General features: G+C 37.9%; 1 long non-coding RNA gene across 1 annotated transcript in view; it reads left to right on the plus strand.

Annotated features, from left to right (window-relative positions):
- The first annotated feature begins 1,509 nt into the window (after window positions 1-1,509).
- Window positions 1,510-18,826, plus strand: part of LOC121036655 (uncharacterized) — a 28,280-nt gene continuing 10,963 nt past the window's right edge. The window contains exons 1-3 of the long non-coding RNA XR_005793424.1: window positions 1,510-1,990; window positions 2,226-2,335; window positions 3,081-3,149. This is a non-coding gene — a long non-coding RNA (uncharacterized LOC121036655). The remainder of the gene's footprint in view (window positions 1,991-2,225; window positions 2,336-3,080; window positions 3,150-18,826) is intronic.

An 18,826-nucleotide genomic window follows, 5' to 3' on the forward strand; every position in this document is an offset into this window, starting at 1 on the left:
GTAGATATCATTATGTGCATTTTCTGAATTAGGAAAGTAAGGTAAAAAGTCTTAAGTCACCTTTCTATGAGCACATGGAAGTGGGGGGGGGGTCAGGGTTCAAAGCCGATTCTGTCTGATACCAATGTCTATGCTTGTATATCCATTTAAAGCACTTTTATGTAAATTCTACTCTCTAATTCATGGTTACAACACCAGAAGAAGACTGTTATTTGTCTTGTCTGCAAAGGTGGAGAGAGATTTGGGGATTATGTTCTTTCCCATCCAAGTTTTCGCAGGAATGAATGATCATAGCTAGGATGTGAATGTGGACCTTCTGGTTCTTCATCCCATACTTTTCCACTGCTCCCATTCTAGATCTTCTTTCTGAATCCTTCACTCTATAGTGGAAGAAACTGGGTCCCAGAATATTGTGATGATTTGCTAAAGTCATATGGCTAGTTAGCAAATTAAGACTACAGGCCATATTTTCTGCCTTTGAAGCTAGTGTCATGTCTTATCCCTTATGTCTATGTGGCAAACAAAAGCTTGCTGTTAAAGAATGTTCAGTGTGAGTTATATTCCAAACTAGAATGTACATTAACATAGGCCCTCCAATGCAGAGACCTTTAATTCATCATTTTCATTTTGTTAAAATGTCCTCCATCATTTGAGCTATCTAGTCAATCTGTTAATCATCAAATATACACTGAATGATTAGTATAAATGTGCCTAGCACTAGAGATCAGTCCCTCAGTGGGGTCTCTGTCATCAGTATATGAAAAGTCTCAGGATTTGCAACTCTTCCTCCCCCAGTATAGACCTCAAAAGAGCCAAAGTAAATAAAATTTTCTGCCTCAACAGCTGTATTTATTTTGGGCTGTTTCTCCACCTACAATGTCCATTTTCTGTCCTCAGAGCTTCTGAACCTGTTTATTTTCAACCTCCCAGAGGCAGCCAGCTGTTGTATTCCTGTGTCATGGCACAAAGAAGTCAATAAGTTCTTCTGGAGGGAAGCAAGCCATTTCAAGGGATTAAAGCATATAACCCAAAGGGGAGTTTACCAATTGTGGCTATTTCCTGAGCAAGACACCAACCCTGCTCTCAAATATCTTACTCAAGTAGCTTAACAAAATATAATTGGAGACAGAACTTGAGCACTAAAAATTACACAATAAAATAAAAAGAGTCAAGGAGTAATATAAGCTCTGGGCTTAAATGGTATCGAGTGAATGTGGTTAAATAGAGTCTCCTAGTTGGTGGTCTGGACTAAGCTTTTTTTGTTTTAGTTCCAAGTTGTTTGTGTATGCTTTTTAAATTTATTTTTTAATTATTTTAATGTTTATTTATTTTGGAGAGAAAGAGAGAGAGAATGAGTGATGGAGGGGCAGAAAGAGAGAGAGAGAGAGACAGACAGACAGACAGACAGAATCTGAGGCAGGCTCCAGGCTCTGAGCTGTCAGCACAGGGCCTGATGTGGGGCTTGAACTCAAGAACCATGAGATCATGACCTGAGCCGAAGATGGACACTCAGCGGACTGAGCCACCCAGGTGCCCCCGAGTATGTTTAAGTGAGCCAACAGTTAAAAGTTGAGAACGTTTACCTAAAAATCCAAATATATGACTTCTTTTAGGAAAAATCAGATCTGTTAATATGGGGCAACTATGGGCTGGAGTGGTAGGTGTGTTAGATGAAACACACACTTCCTGGTTTGCCACAGTCCTCAGCATTTACTATTTTCTTCCCAATGTTGAGGCCAACTTTTAATTGCTTTGTATCCGGAAAATTGCAGTGTTCTTTTTCTTATACTCATTGACTTCAGTTATGTGCTGGGCCCACAGGCATGTAAGTGTTCCATTCCTGCCAGAGCCATCGCATGCTGTGAGTTCAGAGGATGATGAGACCTTGAATGGCTGGAGTGGATGTCACACTTGTTAGGTGGCTGCTATAATGTGATGAGCACTGTGTAAGCATGGTATCTCACTGACTACTCACAGAAGGCTCCATCAGGTAGGTATTATCATTCTTATTTTAAAAATGGAAAAAGTGAGACTCACAAAGGTTTGTGGTCAGTCAGAAGTCATCTAGTTAGTGAGTAGTTAGGATTCAAAACCATCTGGATGCAGGTAAGTTCATCTCCTTAGATGCTGCTTCCCAGAGAACTAGGAAGTAATAAAACTGGGTTCTGAACCCAGACTGTCTGTCTCCAAGCCTAGTGGCCATTTTAAATGTTATTCTCTTCCAGAGGCACAGGCCCTACTGTTTGCAAATGGATAGCAAGCAAATATCTCATGACGAATCAAGAGGAGCAAGAAGAAAGAAACATTTCTCCTGGGAAATGACTTACATGTCCAGGTATAGGCTCTGAAATACATTGTGACAAATAATACATTGGGATAGTCTTTAAATTATAAATAGGCCAGCCCATAACCGAGCAGCTGGATTTGTGCTTCTAGGGTAGATAGAAAGTTTTGGCCATTAGCAGAGTATTAAGCTACTTGAAAGCACCATTAGGTATTTCAATGTGAAAGATCAAATCCTGTGAAGAATCTCAACAAAGACTACACATTCCAAATAGCCTAGGAAGATAAAGGAGAAGTAAAACCTATATTCTAGATCTTGAAGGGCAGATCTAGGTCAACTATCCCCTGGGTAGGGGCTGGACCGCAAAGAAATTCAAGTCCTATGTCAAAACTCATCACTTTGCCTTAAGCTTATTCTGGGCACTGGAAATTCAAAAGATTTAAATGTTACTTATTCCGTTTTCTACTTAAAAAAAAAGTTTTGGTAAGTTGCAAATATTGGATTTAAGTCCAGGATTTCTTGGGTTATTTCCATTATATGCTGCCTTCCAGAAAACAGATGGTAGAGAGGGGAAGGGAAGGCATTACAGGTACAGGCTTGCTGTGTAAGGAAATTTCAGATTCTGTTTGGGTAGAGAAGGAAATAAAATAGCAGAGGTTGAAGCCTCTGACAACAGTTACCAATTCATCACTTACTGTTACCACAGATTGCAGAGGACTGACAAGTGGTCCCCACTGAGGTTCCCAAGGGCAATATCTCTAATGACCACTCTGCCTTTTAACTTTTCTTTCCCCAGTCATGCCATTTAGTCCCACCTTCAGGACCCACCCAACTCCAGGCTTCTGGGTCAATTCTCTTGGTCAAGGTAAGTTGCAGGCTAATATGTAAACCACAAACAATCTTTGAGTAATGTTAAACAGCAACAAAACCCAAAATGATAATTCTATAACAGTAATAATAGCAATTACTTTTATTGAGCTATTTTTGTGTTCTAAACACCTTGTTATGTAATTTATATATTTTACTCCATTTAATTATTATATCAGCCTGTGAGATATATATCATAATGAGACAGTTCTCTGTCAGTCTCTTACATTTCTGCACATCTTGTGAGTGAGGCACTGGTTCCCATTTGTTTCAGACTAATTTTTGAAGGATGCTTGTACAGCAAATAGTTTTGGAAGATAGAGATAATGTCTTCTGTCAGGTTTCTTTTATTTATTTGTTTATTTTATGTTTTTAGTGTTCTTATTTTATTTTTGAGAGAGAGAGAGACAGAGCGTGAGGAGGGGAGGGGCAGAGAGAGAGACACAGAATCGGAAGCCGTCAGCTTCTGAGCCGTCAGCACAGAACCCAACGCAGGGCTTGAACCATGAACCGTGAGATTATGACCTGAGCTGAAGTTGGACACTTAACCAACTGAGCCACCCAGGTGCCCCTTCTGTCAGGTTTCTTAAACTCAGCGTTCCCCTTTTGTAAAGAACCCTCTTTTTGCAGCTCCCTTTTGGAAATGGGCCTTGGAGACTAAGCACAGATATGCTGGCTCTGTGGCTACTGCTGTTGCCATAAGTCATATACTGTTCTTTGTCTCTGAACCAGGGATTTTGTGTCTTCTAGCATCCATTAAACTGTAGCAGGCTAATCTATTAGCATGCAAGTTGGGTAGCATCTTAGACCCCCACATTGTCCTTTGAAAGAGTTTTTTCCCCTTAAAACAACTTTATTTGAAGACCACCCCACATGGAAAACCTGTATCACTTGCCATCATTAGAAAGGAATCATAAAAATAAATTGATTGCAAACTAAACAGTATAACTGAAGTTTTGCTTTGTAAGGTAGCTGGAATGTTCCAAGCCTGCAGACTGCTCTGTCTTTATTTTTTTAATTAATTAATTAATTTTTAAATTTACATCCAAGTTAGTTAGCATATAGTGCAACAATGATTTCAAGAATAGGTTCCTTAATGCCCCTTTCCCACTTAGCTCATCCCCCCACCTCCCACCACCCTTCCAGCAACCCTTTGTCTCCATATTTAAGAGTCTCTTACATTTTGTTTCCCTCCCTGTTTTTATATTATTTTTGCTTCCCTTCCCTTATGTTCATCTGTTTTGTATCTTAAATTCCTTATATGAGTGAAGTCATATGATATTTGTCTTTCTCTGACTGACTAATTTTGCTCAGCATAATACCTTTTAGTTCCATCCACATAGTTGCAAATGGCAAGATTGCATTCTTCTTCACCCTGAGTAATACTCCATTGTATATATAAACCAAATCTTCAACCATTCACCAGTTGATGGACATTTGGGCTCTTTCCATACTTTGGCTATTGTTGATAGTACTGCTATAAACATTAGGGTGCATGTGCCCCTTCGAAACAGCACACCTGTGTCCCTTGGATAAATACTTAGTAGTGCAATTGCTGGGTCGTAGGGTAGTTCTATTTTTAATTTTTTGAGGAACCTCCATACTGTTTTCCAGATTGGCTGCACCAGCTCGCATTCCCACCAGCAGTGCAAAAGAGATCCTCTTTCTCCGCATCCTCGCCAACATCTGTTGTTGCCTGAGTTGTTAATGTTAGCCATTCTGACAGGTGTGAGGTGGTGTCTCATTGTGGTTTTGATTTGTATTTTCCTGATGATGAGTGATGTTGAGCATTTTTTCATGTGTCTGTTACTCATCTGAATTTCTTCTTTGGAGAAGTATCTCTTCATGTCTTTTGCCCATTTATTCAGTGGATTATTTGCTTTCTGGGTGTTGAGTTTGATAAGTTCTTTATAGATTTAGATACTAACCCTTTATATGGTATGTCATTTGCAAATATCTTCTCCCATTCTGTCGGTTGCCTTTTAGTTTTGCTGATTGTTTCCTTCACTATGCAGAAGCTTTTTATTTTCATGAGGTCCCAATAGTTCATTTTTGCTTTTGTTTCCCTTGCCTCTGGAGACGTGTTGAGTAAGAAGTTGCTGCGGCCAAGATCAAAGAGGTTTTCGCCTGCTTTCTCCTTGAGAATTTTGATGGCTTCCTGTCTTGCATTGAGGTCTTTCATCCATTTTGAGTTTATTTTTGTGTATGGTGTAAGAAAGTGGTCCAGATTCATTTTTCTGCATGCTCTTGTCCAGTTTTCCCAGCATCATTTTCTGAAGAGACTGTCCTTATTCCATTGGATATTCTTTCCTACTTTGTCAAAGATTAGTTGCGATATGTTTGTGGGTCCACTTCTGGGTTCTATATTCTGTTCCATTGATCTGAGTGTCTGTTTTTGTACCAGTATTACATCTTGTAAGTACAGGATTGTGATGCCTCCAGCTTTGGTTTTCTTTTTCAAGATTGCTTTGGCTATTTGGGGTGTTTTCTGGTGTTATTTTGATAGAGATTGCATTGAATATGTAGATTGCTTTGGATGGTATTGCCATTTTAACATTTGTTCTTCCAATGGGGGATGTTATTTTTTTTTTAATATTTATTTGTTGTGGGGGGAGGGAGGCAGAGAGAGATGGGGACAGAGGATCTGAAGCGGGCCCTGCACTGACAGCAGAAAGCCCTATATGATGCTCGAACCCATGAACAGCGAGATCATGACCTGAGCTGAAGCCAGAGGCTTAAACGACTGAACCACCCAGGTGCCTCTGAAAGATGTTATTTCCATTTTACAGGATAGAAACTGAGATTTTAGAAAGTGTTTTAAATTGTAGTGTTTATTATGTCTGATCTTATACTTCAGTATTCATCTTGATATTCTGCCTTGTTATAAAAATTAAATCCCCAATTTGGAACATACTTCTGGCCCCCAAGTCCTAGTTTTATTCTCTATTCCTGATATAGTCATCTATTCATTGATCCCAATGTTTATTCAGCTCATAATATTGATTTTGTTTTCATCAGTTATCCTAGGGAATGGCATCTTTCTTGGAACCCAAATTCCCATTACTAATAATATCATGGTGGAAATTAAGTAAAAATAATGGATGTAAAAGTATCTAATACAAATGATTCTCAAACCTTAGGTTGCATCTGAAATACTGGAATATTTCTTTTATATACAGATCCCCAGGCCTCATACCAAGGGATTCTGAATCAGCAGATTTAGCTTAAAATCAAAACTCAGATTTTGTTTGTTTGTTTGGTTTTTACAAAAGTCTCAAGTAATTCTGGTACATGTGGATCCTTGGCTTCTTTGAAAAGCATTGCTCTATGGGACAAAATGAAGGTCCTTTAAAAGGTAACTTAGAATTTCCACTACTTACTCCTCTTATGTAATTGTTCCTTACTCTGTGCTTTACATTCTAGCTACTACTACTATCTCAAAATTCTTTCTACTTCTACTCTTCTGTACTTTGACAGTCTTTCTTCTCTACCTAGAATAATAACCTCCTACTCATTCTTTAGGTCATGTGTCTCCTCCTCTAGGAAGCCTTCCCCATCTTAAGAGGGTATATCATTTCTCTCCCAAAAGTTTTCTGTGCTTCCCTCTATCATTTACTTCTACCTTTTATTAAAATCATGTGCCTGTCTCCACCACCAGAATATAAAATCCTTGAGGGTAGGTAAAATGTCCTTTTGACTTTTATACTTTATATGGGAAGACTTTATAGGATACCACAGTATCTGGTTCATAATAGGTACTCAACTTTGAAATCCAATTTTGTTGGGGCGCCTGGGTGGCGCAGTCGGTTAAGCGTCCGACTTCAGCCAGGTCACGATCTCGCGGTCCGTGAGTTCGAGCCCCGCGTCGGGCTCTGGGCTGATGGCTCAGAGCCTGGAGCCTGTTTCCGATTCTGTGTCTCCCTCTTTCTCTGCCCCTCCCCCGTTCATGTTCTGTCTCTCTCTGTCCCAAAATAAATAAACGTTGAAATCCAATTTTGTTGAATGAATGAAAGAATGAATAAGTTGCAGAATTAATTAAGTCATTTGTTTGCAGATAACTTTTGATATAAAATCCTATTAATGGTACATTCTTGATTTTCTTAAAAATATTTATTTCATCTGAGATAACATCAGGAATGTGAGGAAAGGGATATAATACAAGAAGTAAGATTTTAGCATGGCTAGAGAGAATAACGGCAATATACCCCAGCCTCATTTTACAGAAAAGGAAACTGAGGTTCCGAAAAAAAAAGTGAGTAACCCAACATCACACAGCTTGTTAGTGGCAAAGCAAGATTGGAAGCTTTATCTCTTTCCTCTCAGTCTTAATCTATCTATCTATGTATCTATCTATCTATCTACCTACCTATTCATTCATTCATTAAAATTTTTATTATAATCACCAGGTGCTCATCACAAGTGCACTCCTTAATCCTCATCACTTATCTCACCTATCCTCCCACCCACCTCCCCTCTAGTAACCATCAGTTTGTTCACTATAGTTAAGAGTGTGTTTCTTGTTTTTCCTCTCATTCTTTTTTTTTCCTTTGCTTGTTTGTTTTGTTTCTTTAATTACACATGTGTGTGAAATCATATGGAATTTGTCTTTGACTGACTTATTTCACTTAGCATTATACTCTCTAGCTCCATCCATGTTGTTGCAAATGGCAAGATTTCATTCTCTTTTATGGCTGAATAATATTCCATTGTGCACACACACACACACACACACACCACATCTTCTTTATCCATTAATTTATTGATGGATACTTGGACTACTTCCATATCTTGCCTATTATAAATAAGGCTGCTATAAACATAGGGGTGAATGTATCACTTTGAATTAGTGTTTTTATATTATGTGGGTAAATTCCCAGTAGTGCGATTGTTGGATCACAGAGTAGTTCTAGTTTTAACTTTCTGAGGCACTTCCATTCTCTTTTCCACAGTGGCTGCACCAGTTTGCATTCCCACCAACATACACGAGGGTTCCTTTTTCTCTGTCTCCTTCCCAACACTTGTTTCTTGTGTTGTTGATTTTAGCCATTCTGATATGAGGTGATATCTCATTGTAGTTTTGATTTGCATTTCCCTGATGGTAACTGATGATAAACATCTTTTCATGTGTGTGTTAGACATCTGTGTGTCTTTTTTTTTAAATGTTTTTATTTATCTTTGAAGGAGAGAGAGAGATAGAACATGAGTGGGGGAGGAGTAGAGAGAGAGGGAGACACAGAATTCGAAGCAGGCTCCAGGCTCTGAGCTGTCAGCACAGAGCCTGATGTGGGGCTCGAACTCGTGAACTGTGAAATCATGACCTGAGCTGAAGCCGGACGCTTAACCGACTGAGCTACCAAGGCGCCCCCTGTATGTCTTTTTTGAAGAAATGTCTGCTTATGCCCATTTCAATGGGATTATTTGGTTTTGGGGTGTTGAGTTGTTTAAGTTCTTTACATATTTTGGATATTAACCCTTTATTGGATATGTCATTTGCAAATATTTTCTCCCATTCAGTAGGTTGCCCTTGAGTTCTGTTGATTGTCTCCTTCTCTATGTAGAAGATTTTTATTTTTATATAGTCCTAATAATTTAGTTTTGATTTTGTTTTCTTTGCCTCAGGAGACATGTCTAGAAAGAAGTTGCTACTGCTGATGTCAGAGATTACTGACTGTGCTCTTTACTATTTTTAAAAATGATTTTAGGTCTCACATTTAGGTCTTTATCCATTTTGAATTTATTTTAGTGTATGGTGTAAGAAAGTGGTCCAGTTTCATTCTTTTTCATCTAACTTTCCAGTTTTCCCAACACTATTTGTTGAAGAGACAGCCTTTTTCCCATTGGATATTCTTTTCTACTTTGTTGAAGATTACCTGACCATGTAGTTGTGGGTTTATTTCCTGGTTTTCTATTCAGTTCTGTTGATCTATATGGCTATTTTTGTGCCAGTACCGTACTGTTTTGTTCACTACATCTTTGTAATATAACTTGAAGTCTAGAATTGTGAGGTCTCCAGCTTTTCTTTTCTTTTTCAAGCTTGCTTTGGATATTCGGAGTCTTTTGTGGTTCCATACAAATTTTGGATGCTTTGTTCTAGCTCTGTGAAAAATGCTGTTGGTATTTTAAAATTTTTTTTTAATGTTTATTTTTGAGAGAGAGAGAGAAACAGAGCATGAGCAGGGGGAGGGGCAGAGAGAGAGGGAGACACAGAATCTGAAGCAGGCTCGAGGCTTCAAGCTGTCAGCACAGAGTGCCATGCAGGGCTCAAACTCATAAACTGTGAGATCATGACCCGAGCCAAAATCGGATGCTTAACCAACTGAGCCACCCAGGCGCCCCAAAAATGCTGTTGGTATTTTGATAGGGATTGCATTAAATGTGTATATAGCATTAGGTAGTATAGACATTTTAACCATATTTGTTCTTCCAATCCATGAGCATGTAATGTCTTTCCATGTCTTTGTGTCATCTTCAATTTCTTACATCAATGTTTTCTAGTTTTCAGAGTACTATTCTTTCACCTCTTTGGTTAGGTTTATTCCTAGGTATCTTATTATTTTTGGTGCAATGGTAAATGGATTTTTTTTCTTAATTTATATTTCTGCTGCTTCATTACTGGTGTACGGAAATGCAACAGATTTCTGTATGTTGATTTTGCATCCTGTGATTTTACCAAATTCACTTATACATTCCAATAGGTTTTTGGTGGAGTATTTTGGGTTTTCTATGTATAGTATCATGTCATCTGCAAATGTGAAAGTTTTACTTCTTCCTTACTGAATGCTTTTATTAATTGTTTGACTGCTTTGGGTAGGACCTCCAGTATAATGTTTGATAAAAGTGGTGGAAGATAAAGAAGACATCCTTATCTTGTTCCTGACCTTAAGGGTGAACTCTCACTCCCCCCCCCACCCCCATTGAACATAATGCTTGCTGTAGGTTTTTGATAGATGGTGAGGTATGTTCCCTGTAAATCTACTTTGTTGTAGGTTTTTATCATGAATGGATGTTGTACTTTGTCAAATGCTTTTTATGCATCTATTAAAATGATCATATGGTTTTTATCCTTTCTTTTTTTAAAAATATTTTTTAAAGTTTATTTATTTTTGACACACAGAGAGAGCAAGCATGAGCTAGGGAGGGGCACAGAGAGAGGGAGACAGAATCGGAAGCAGGCTCCAGGCTGCCTGTCCAAGCCTGATGAGGGGCTTGAACTCACAAACCATGAGACCATGACCTGGGCCGAAGTCAGACGTTTAACTGACTGAGCCACCCAGGTGCCCCTATCCTTTCTTTTATGGATGTGATGTATCACATTGGTTAATTTGCAAATATTGAACTACTCTTGGATCCCAGGAATAAATCTCCCTTGGTCGTGGTGAATGATTTTTTAAAAATATATTGTTGGATTTGGTTTGCTAGTATTTTGTTGAGGATTTTTGCATCTATGTTCATGAGAGATATAGGCTTGTAGTTCTCTTTGTTTTTGGTGTCTATCTGGTTTTGATATTAGGGTGATACTCACCTCCTAGAGTGAATTTTGAAGTTTTCCTTCTTCTATTTTTAGAATAGTTTGAGGAGAACGGGTATTAACTATTCTTTAACTGTTTGGTAGAGTTCATCTGTGAAGCCATCTGGCCCCGGACTTTTGTTTGTTGGGAGTTTTTGATTACTGATTCAATCTCCTTGTTGGTAATCAGCCTGTGCAAATTTTCTATTTCTCCCTGCTTTAGTATTGGCAGGTTATATGTTTCTAAGTATTTATGCATTTCTTCTAGGGTGTCCAATTTCTTGGCATATAGTTTTTCATAATATTCTCTTACAGTTGTTTGTATTTCTCTGGTGTTGATTGTCATTTCTCCTCTTTTATTTGTGATTTGTTTATTTGAGTCCTTTCTCTCTCTTTCTCTTTCTCTCTCAGTCTAAGTAGAGGCTTATCAATTTTCTTGATCTTTTCAAAGAACTAGCCTCTGGTTTCATTGATGTGTTATATTTTTCTTTGGTTTCCATATCATTGATTTCTGTTCTAATCTTTATTATTTCCTCCCTTATATTGTTTTTGGATTTTGTTTGTTCTTCATTTTCTAGCTCCTTTATATGTAAGTTTAGGTTGTTGCTTTGAGATTTTTCTTGCTTCTTTATGTAGGCCTGTATTGCTATAAACTTCCTTCTTAGAACTACTTTTGCTGTATCTCAAAGATTTTGAACTGTTATATTTTCATTTTTGTTTGTTTCCATGTAATTTTAATGTCTTCTTTGATTTCTTGGTTGACCCATTCATTGCTTAGTAGCATGTTATTTAGCTTCCACGTATTTATGGTTTTTCCAATTTTTTTCCTGTGGTTGACTTCTACTTTCATAGTATTGTGGTCAGAAAAGAGGCCAGCTATGACTTTGATCTTTGTGAACTTGTTGAGGCTTGTTTTGTGACCTAATATGTGATCTATTCTGGATAATGTTCCATGTACACTTGAAAAGAAATGTGTACTCTGATGTTTTAGGATGGAATGTTCTGAATATATCTGTTAAATCTATATGGTCCAGCATGCCATTCAAAGCCAATTGTTTCCTTGTTGATTTTCTGTGTAGATAATTTATCTATTCTTGTACGTGGGGTGTTAAAGTCCCCTACTATTATTGTATTACTATTGATAACTTCCTTTATGTGTGTTATTAACTGTTTTATGTATTTGGGTGCTTTCATATTGGATGCATTAATATTTACAATTGTCATATATTTTTGTTAGATTGTCCCCTTTATTATTATATAGTCTTGGTTTCTTGTTATAGTCTTTGTTTTAAAGTCTATTGTTCCTCGGGGCACCTGGGTGGCTCAGTCGGTTGAGCGTCTGACTTCAGCTCAGGTCACGATCTTGCGGTCCGTGAGTTCGAGCCCCGCGTCAGGCCCTGGGCTGATGGCCCAGAGCCTGGAGCCTGCTTCCGATTCTGAGTCTCCCTCTCTCTCTGCCCCTCCCCCGTTCATGCTCTGTCTCTCTCTGTCTCAAAAATAAATAAATGTTAAAAAAAAATTAAAGTCTATTGTTCCTGATAATACTGCTACCCTGGCTTTCTTTTTACATTGATTTTCATGATAAATGTTTGTCTATCCCCTCACTTTCAGTTTGCAGGTGGATTTAGGTGTAAAATGTGTCTCTCATAGGCAACATATAGATAGGTCTTGTTTTTTACCCTTTCTGTCAACCTATGTCTTTTGGTTGGAGCATTTCGTCCATTAACATTTGAGATAATTATTGATAGATATGTATTTACTATTTTTTTCCTCTTTCAGCTATTTCTTTTTAATTACAGTTTTGGTTCAATGACAATCAATTTCACAACATGAGAAAGTACTATGAATCAAAGCAGAAATATGGAAATACAATATACAATCCAAAATAGATATACAGCATTCATGTAGGAAACAAAATGAAATTTTCATTGGCACAAATAGTAGCTTGGGATCTGTTGGGTATAGTTGTTCTGGTGTAGGTTCCTAAAGATAGGAAACAATAGTATTGGTTATCATTGGTTATCAAGATTACTGTGGCCATATTAGATATTAGAGCATCTTAGCATCAATATGTGACCATGTGAACAGAAGACCTTACAGTATCTATATATAAAGCTTTATGTGCACTGAGACAGTTGTGAAAAGAGTTACTTTCCAGAATCAAGCCCACTTTAGGCTTAAGACCAAGTTTTAACTACCTAAAATTATTGACTAACAGAAAGTGTTCCAAATGTGGTTATTCTAATTCAGAATTAAAAAAAAAGTATTTGCAAAAAGAGTATAAAAGCTTTTCTGAATTTAATGTAAGCCTCCAGTCTTCACTTTACAAATACTTGATTTACAGTTTTGGCTGCTGCACATATTTTGCCTTTTTAATTTTAAGATTTGTCAATTTTACCTTCAAAACAGATCACTTTTTAAATTGTAAAAAGTTGGGCTTGAAAACAGTATAGCTGACAGCAGAGAATCTCTTGCTACAGAGATCAAGGGACTAAGGAACAGTCACGAGGAGCTGAAAAACGCTTTAAATGAAATGCATAACAAAATGGAAACCACCACGGCTCGGATTGAAGAGGCAGAGGAGAGAATAGGTGAACTAGAAGATAAAGTTATGGAAAAAGAGGAAGCTGAGAAAAAGAGAGATAAAAAAAATCCAGGAGTATGAGGGGAAAATTAGAGAACTAAGTGATTCACTAAAAAGAAATAATATACGCATAATTGGTATCCCAGAGGAGGAAGAGAGAAGGAAAGGTGCTGAAGGGGTACTTGAAGAAATCATAGCTGAGAACTTCCCTGAAGTGGGGAAGGAAAAAGGCATTGAAATCCAAGAGGCACAGACAACTCCCTTCAGACGTAACTTGAATCGATCTTCTGCACGACATATCATAGTGAAACTGGCAAAATACAAGGATAAAGAGAAAATTCTGAAAGCAGCAAGGGGTAAACGTGCCATCACATAAAGGGAGACCTATAAGACTCGTGACTGATCTCTCTTTTGAAACTTGAAGGCCAGAAAGAATTGGCACGAGATTTTCAGTGTGCTAGACAGAAAAAATATGCAGCCGAGAATCCTTTATCCAGCAAGTCTGTCATTTAGAATAGAAGGAGAGATAAAGGTCTTCCCAAACAAACAAAAACTGAAGGAATTTGTCACCACTAAACCAGCCCTACAAGAGATCCTAAGGGGGACCCTGTGAGACAAAGTACCAGAGACATCACTACAAGCATAAAACATACAGACATCACAATGACTCTAAACCCACATCTTTCTATAATAACACTGAATGTAAATGGATTAAATGCGCCAACCAAAAGACATAGGGTATCAGAATGGATAAAAAAACAAGACCCATCTATTTGCTGTCTACAAGAGACTCATTTTAGACCTGAGGACACCTTTAGATTGAGAGTGAGGGGATGGAGAACTATTTATCATGCTACTGGAAGCCAAAAGAAAGCTGGAGTAGCCATACTTATATCAGACAAACTAGACTTTAAATTAAAGGCTGTAACAGAGATGAAGAAGGACATTATATAATAGTGACAGGGTCTATCCATCAGGAAGAGCTAACAATTATAAATGTCTATGCGCCGAATACCAGAGCGCCCAAATATATAAAACAATTACTCATAAACATAAGCAACCTTATTGATAAGAATGTGGTAATTGCAGGGGACTTTAACACCCCACTTACAGAAATGGATAGATCATCTAGACACACGGTCAATAAAGAAACTAGGGCCCTGAATGAGACATTGGATCAGATGGACTTGACAGATATATTTAGAACTCTGCATCCCAAAGCAACAGAATATACTTTCTTCTCGAGTGCACATGGAACATTCTCCAAGATAGATCATCTACTGGGTCACAAAACAGCCCTTCATAAGTTTACAAGAATTGAAATCATACCATGCATACTTTCAGACCACAATGCTATGAAGCTTGAAATCAACCACAGGAAAAAGTCTGGAAAACCTCCAAAAGCATGGAGGTTAAAGAACACCCTACTAACGAATGAGTGGGTCAACCAGGCAATTAGAGAAGAAATTAAAAAATATATGGAAACAAACGAAAAAGAAAATACAACAATCCAAATGCTTTGGGACGCAGCGAAGGCAGTCCTGAGAGGAAAATACATTGCAATCCAGGCCTATCTCAAAAACAAGAAAAATCCCAAATACAAAATCTAACAGCACACCTAAAGGAAATAGAAGCAGAACAGCAAAGGCAGCCTAAACCCAGCAGAAGAAGAGAAATAATAAAGATCAGAGCAGAAATAAACAATATAGAATCTAAAAAAACTGTAGAGCAGATCAACGAAACCAAGAGTTGGTTTTTTGAAAAAATAAACAAAATTGACAAACCTCTAGCCAGGCTTCTCAAAAAGAAAAGGGAGATGACCCAAATAGATAAAATCATGAATGAAAATGGAATTCTTACAACCAATCCCTCAGAGATACAAACAATTCTCAGGGAATACTATGAAAAATTATATGCCAACAAATTGGACAACCTGGAAGAAATGGACAAAGTCCTGAACACCCACACTCTTCCAAAACTCAATCAGGAGGAAATAGAAAGCTTGAACAGACCCATAACCAGCGAAGAAATTGAATCAGTTATCAAAAATCTCCCAACAAATAAGAGTCCAGGACCAGATGACTTCCCAGGGGAGTTCTACCAGATGTTTAAAGCAGAGATAATACCTATCCTTCTCAAGCTATTCCAAGAAATAGAAAGGGAAGGAAAACTTCCAGACTCATTCTATGAAGCCAGTATTACTTTGATTCCTAAACCAGACAGAGACCCAGTAAAAAAAGAGAACTACAGGCCAATATCCCTGATGAATATGGATGCAAAAATTCTCAATAAGATACTAGCAAATCGAATTCAACGGCATATAAAAAGAATTCTTCACCATGATCAAGTGGGATTCATTCCTGGGATGCAGGGCTGGTTCAACATTCGCAAATCAATCAACGTGATACATCACATTAACAAAAAAAAAGAGAAGAACCATATGATCCTGTCAATCGATGCAGAAAAGGCCTTTGACAAAATCCAGCACCCTTTCTTAATAAAAACCCTTGAGAAAGTCGGGATAGAAGGAACATACTTAAAGATCATAAAAGCCATTTATGAAAAGCCCACAGCTAACATCATCCTCAACGGGGAAAAACTGAGAGCTTTTCCCCTGAGATCAGGAATGCGACGGGGATGCCCACTCTCACCGCTCTTGTTTAACATAGTGCTGGAAGTTCTAGCATCAGCAATCAGACAACAACAGGAAATCAAAGGCATCCAAATTGGCAAAGATGAAGTCAAGCTTTCGCTTTTTGCAGATGACATGATATTATACATGGAAAATCCGATAGACTCCACCAAAAGTCTGCTAGAACTGATCCATGAATTGAGCAAAGTTGCAGGATACAAAATCAATGTACAGAAATCAGTTGCATTCGTATACACTAACAATGAAGCAACAGAAAGACAAATAAAGAAACTGATCCCATTCACAATTGCAACAAGAAGCATAAAATACCTAGGAATAAATCTAACCAAAGATGTAAAGGATCTGTATGCTGAAAACTATAGAAAGCTTATGAAGGTAATTGAAGAAGATTTAAAGAAATGGAAAAACATTCCCTGCTCATGGATTGGAAGAATAAATATTGTCAAAATGTCAATACTACCCAAAGCTATCTACACATTCAAAGCAATCCCAATCAAAATTGCACCAGCATTCTTCTTGAAACTAGAACAAGCAATCCTAAAATTCATATGGAACCACAAAAGGCCCCGAATAGCCAAAGTAATTTTGAAGAAGAAGGCCAAAGCAGGAGGCATCACAATCCCAGACTTTAGCCTCTACTACAAAGCTGTCATCATCAAGACAGCATGGTATTGGCACAAAAACAGACACATAGACCAATGGAATAGCATAGAAACCCCAGAACTAGACCCACAAACGTATGGCCAACTCATCTTTGACAAAGCAGGAAAGAACATCCAATGGAAAAAAGACAGTCTCTTTAACAAATGGTGCTGGGAGAACTGGACAGCAACATGCAGAAGGTTGAAACTAGACCACTTTCTCACACCATTCACAAAAATAAACTCAAAATGGATAAAGGACCTGAATGTGAGACAGGAAACCATCAAAACCTTAGAGGAGAAAGCAGGAAAAGACCTCTCTGACCTCAGCCGTAGCAATCTCTTACTTGACACATCCCCAAAGGCAAGGGAATTAAAAGCAAAAGTGAATTACTGGGACCTTATGAAGATAAAAAGCTTCTGCACAGCAAAGGAAACAACCAACAAAACTAAAAGGCAACCCACGGAATGGGAAAAGATATTTGCAAATGACATATCGGACAAAGGGCTAGTATCCAAAATCTATAAAGAGCTCACCAAACTCCACACCCGAAAAGCAAATAACCCAGTGAAGAAATGGGCAGAAAACATGAATAGACACTTCTCTAAAGAAGACATCCAGATGGCCAACAGGCACATGAAAAGATGTTCAGCGTCGCTCCTTATCAGGGAAATACAAATCAAAACCACACTCAGATATCACCTCACGCCAGTCAGAGTGGCCAAAATGAACAAATGAGGAGACTATAGATGCTGGAGAGGATGTGGAGAAACGGGAACCCTCTTGCACTGTTGGTGGGAATGCAAATTGGTGCAGCCACTCTGGAAAGCAGTGTGGAGGTTCCTCAGAAAATTAAAAATAGACCTACCCTATGACCCAGCAATAGCACTGCTAGGAATTTATCCAAGGGACACAGGAGTACTGATGCATAGGGGCACTTGTACCCCAATGTTCATAGCAGCACTCTCAACAATAGCCAAATTATGGAAAGAGCCTAAATGTCCATCAACTGATGAATGGATAAAGAAATTGTGGTTTATATACACAATAGAATACTACGTGGCAATGAGAAAAAATGAAATATGGCCTTTTGTAGCAATGTGGTTGGAACTGGAGAGTGTGATGCTAAGTGAAATAAGCCATACAGAGAAAGACAGATACCATATGGTTTCACTTTTATGTGGATCCTGAGAATCTTAACAGGAACCCATGGGGGAGGGGAAGAAAAAAAAAAAAAGAGGTTAGAGTGGGAGAGAGCCAAAGCATAAGAGACTGTTGAGAACTGAGAACAAACTAAGGGTTGATGGGGGGTGGGAGAGAAGAGAGGGTGGGTGATGGGTATTGAGGAGGGCACCTTTTGGGATGAGCACTGGGTGTTGTATGGAAACCAATTTGACAATAAATTTCATATATAAATAAAAAAAAGAAAAAAAATAAATTGTAAAACGTATTCAACATAAGCAAAAATTAAAAAAGCATTTTTAAATTAGTTGAGGTCAATGTACTTCTACTCTTTGGAATCAGTTTAGCTAAATGAATCTGGCACTATTGTTGAATAGGAATAGGTGATGAGTATGTAAGCAAAATTTGGATTCCAACACATCATTGCCCTGGCACATGTAAATTACTATATAAAAAATCAAATGCAATGTGAAATTCAAAGCCTCAGAGACGAGAGTTCAGTTCCCAAGAAGGAATGATAGCTTAATAATATAAAACTTTATCTAGAGTCAATAGGCATTAAATTAATATGTTGAAACAATGCATTGAGGATTTGCTATAACACCTGGAAGTTCCTTCTAATGTGCATATAAATAAAATCATGGAAGCTTTTTGTATTACCTGAGTTATGGTCTTAAAGATTTAATGAACCAAATGAAAACTGAATCTGTTTATATCCTATCCTTTAGATACAGGTAAGATAAAATGTATTCTCATTTTCAAGGTAGAATTTTGTATGTCCATAATCTTAAGCCACATTTAAAGAAATCACCTCTTAACTAATCTTGGATGTTGTCTTCTTGTACATGAAATTCCAGTAGATTTAGTAGATATTCATCATCTAGTCAACCCCTTCACATGTCTTCAATGAAATTTGGAATCCTCAACATTTATTGAAATGTGGAGTTAGCAGATTCAATGAAGATCTGTTTTTTCCTTATCACACTGGATATCTGGACACCATTTGGATTGGGTTTAGAATATTGGGTGGTACAGATGTTTTTTTGGCCTGAGTCTCTTAGCAGTAGAGATGTAGAAGGAAGAATGAGATCACGAAGAGACTGGCTG

The sequence above is a fragment of the Herpailurus yagouaroundi genome, unplaced genomic scaffold (assembly GCF_014898765.1).
Source record: "Herpailurus yagouaroundi ecotype Mexico unplaced genomic scaffold, PumYag 163, whole genome shotgun sequence".
Lineage (NCBI taxonomy): Eukaryota > Metazoa > Chordata > Mammalia > Carnivora > Felidae > Herpailurus > Herpailurus yagouaroundi.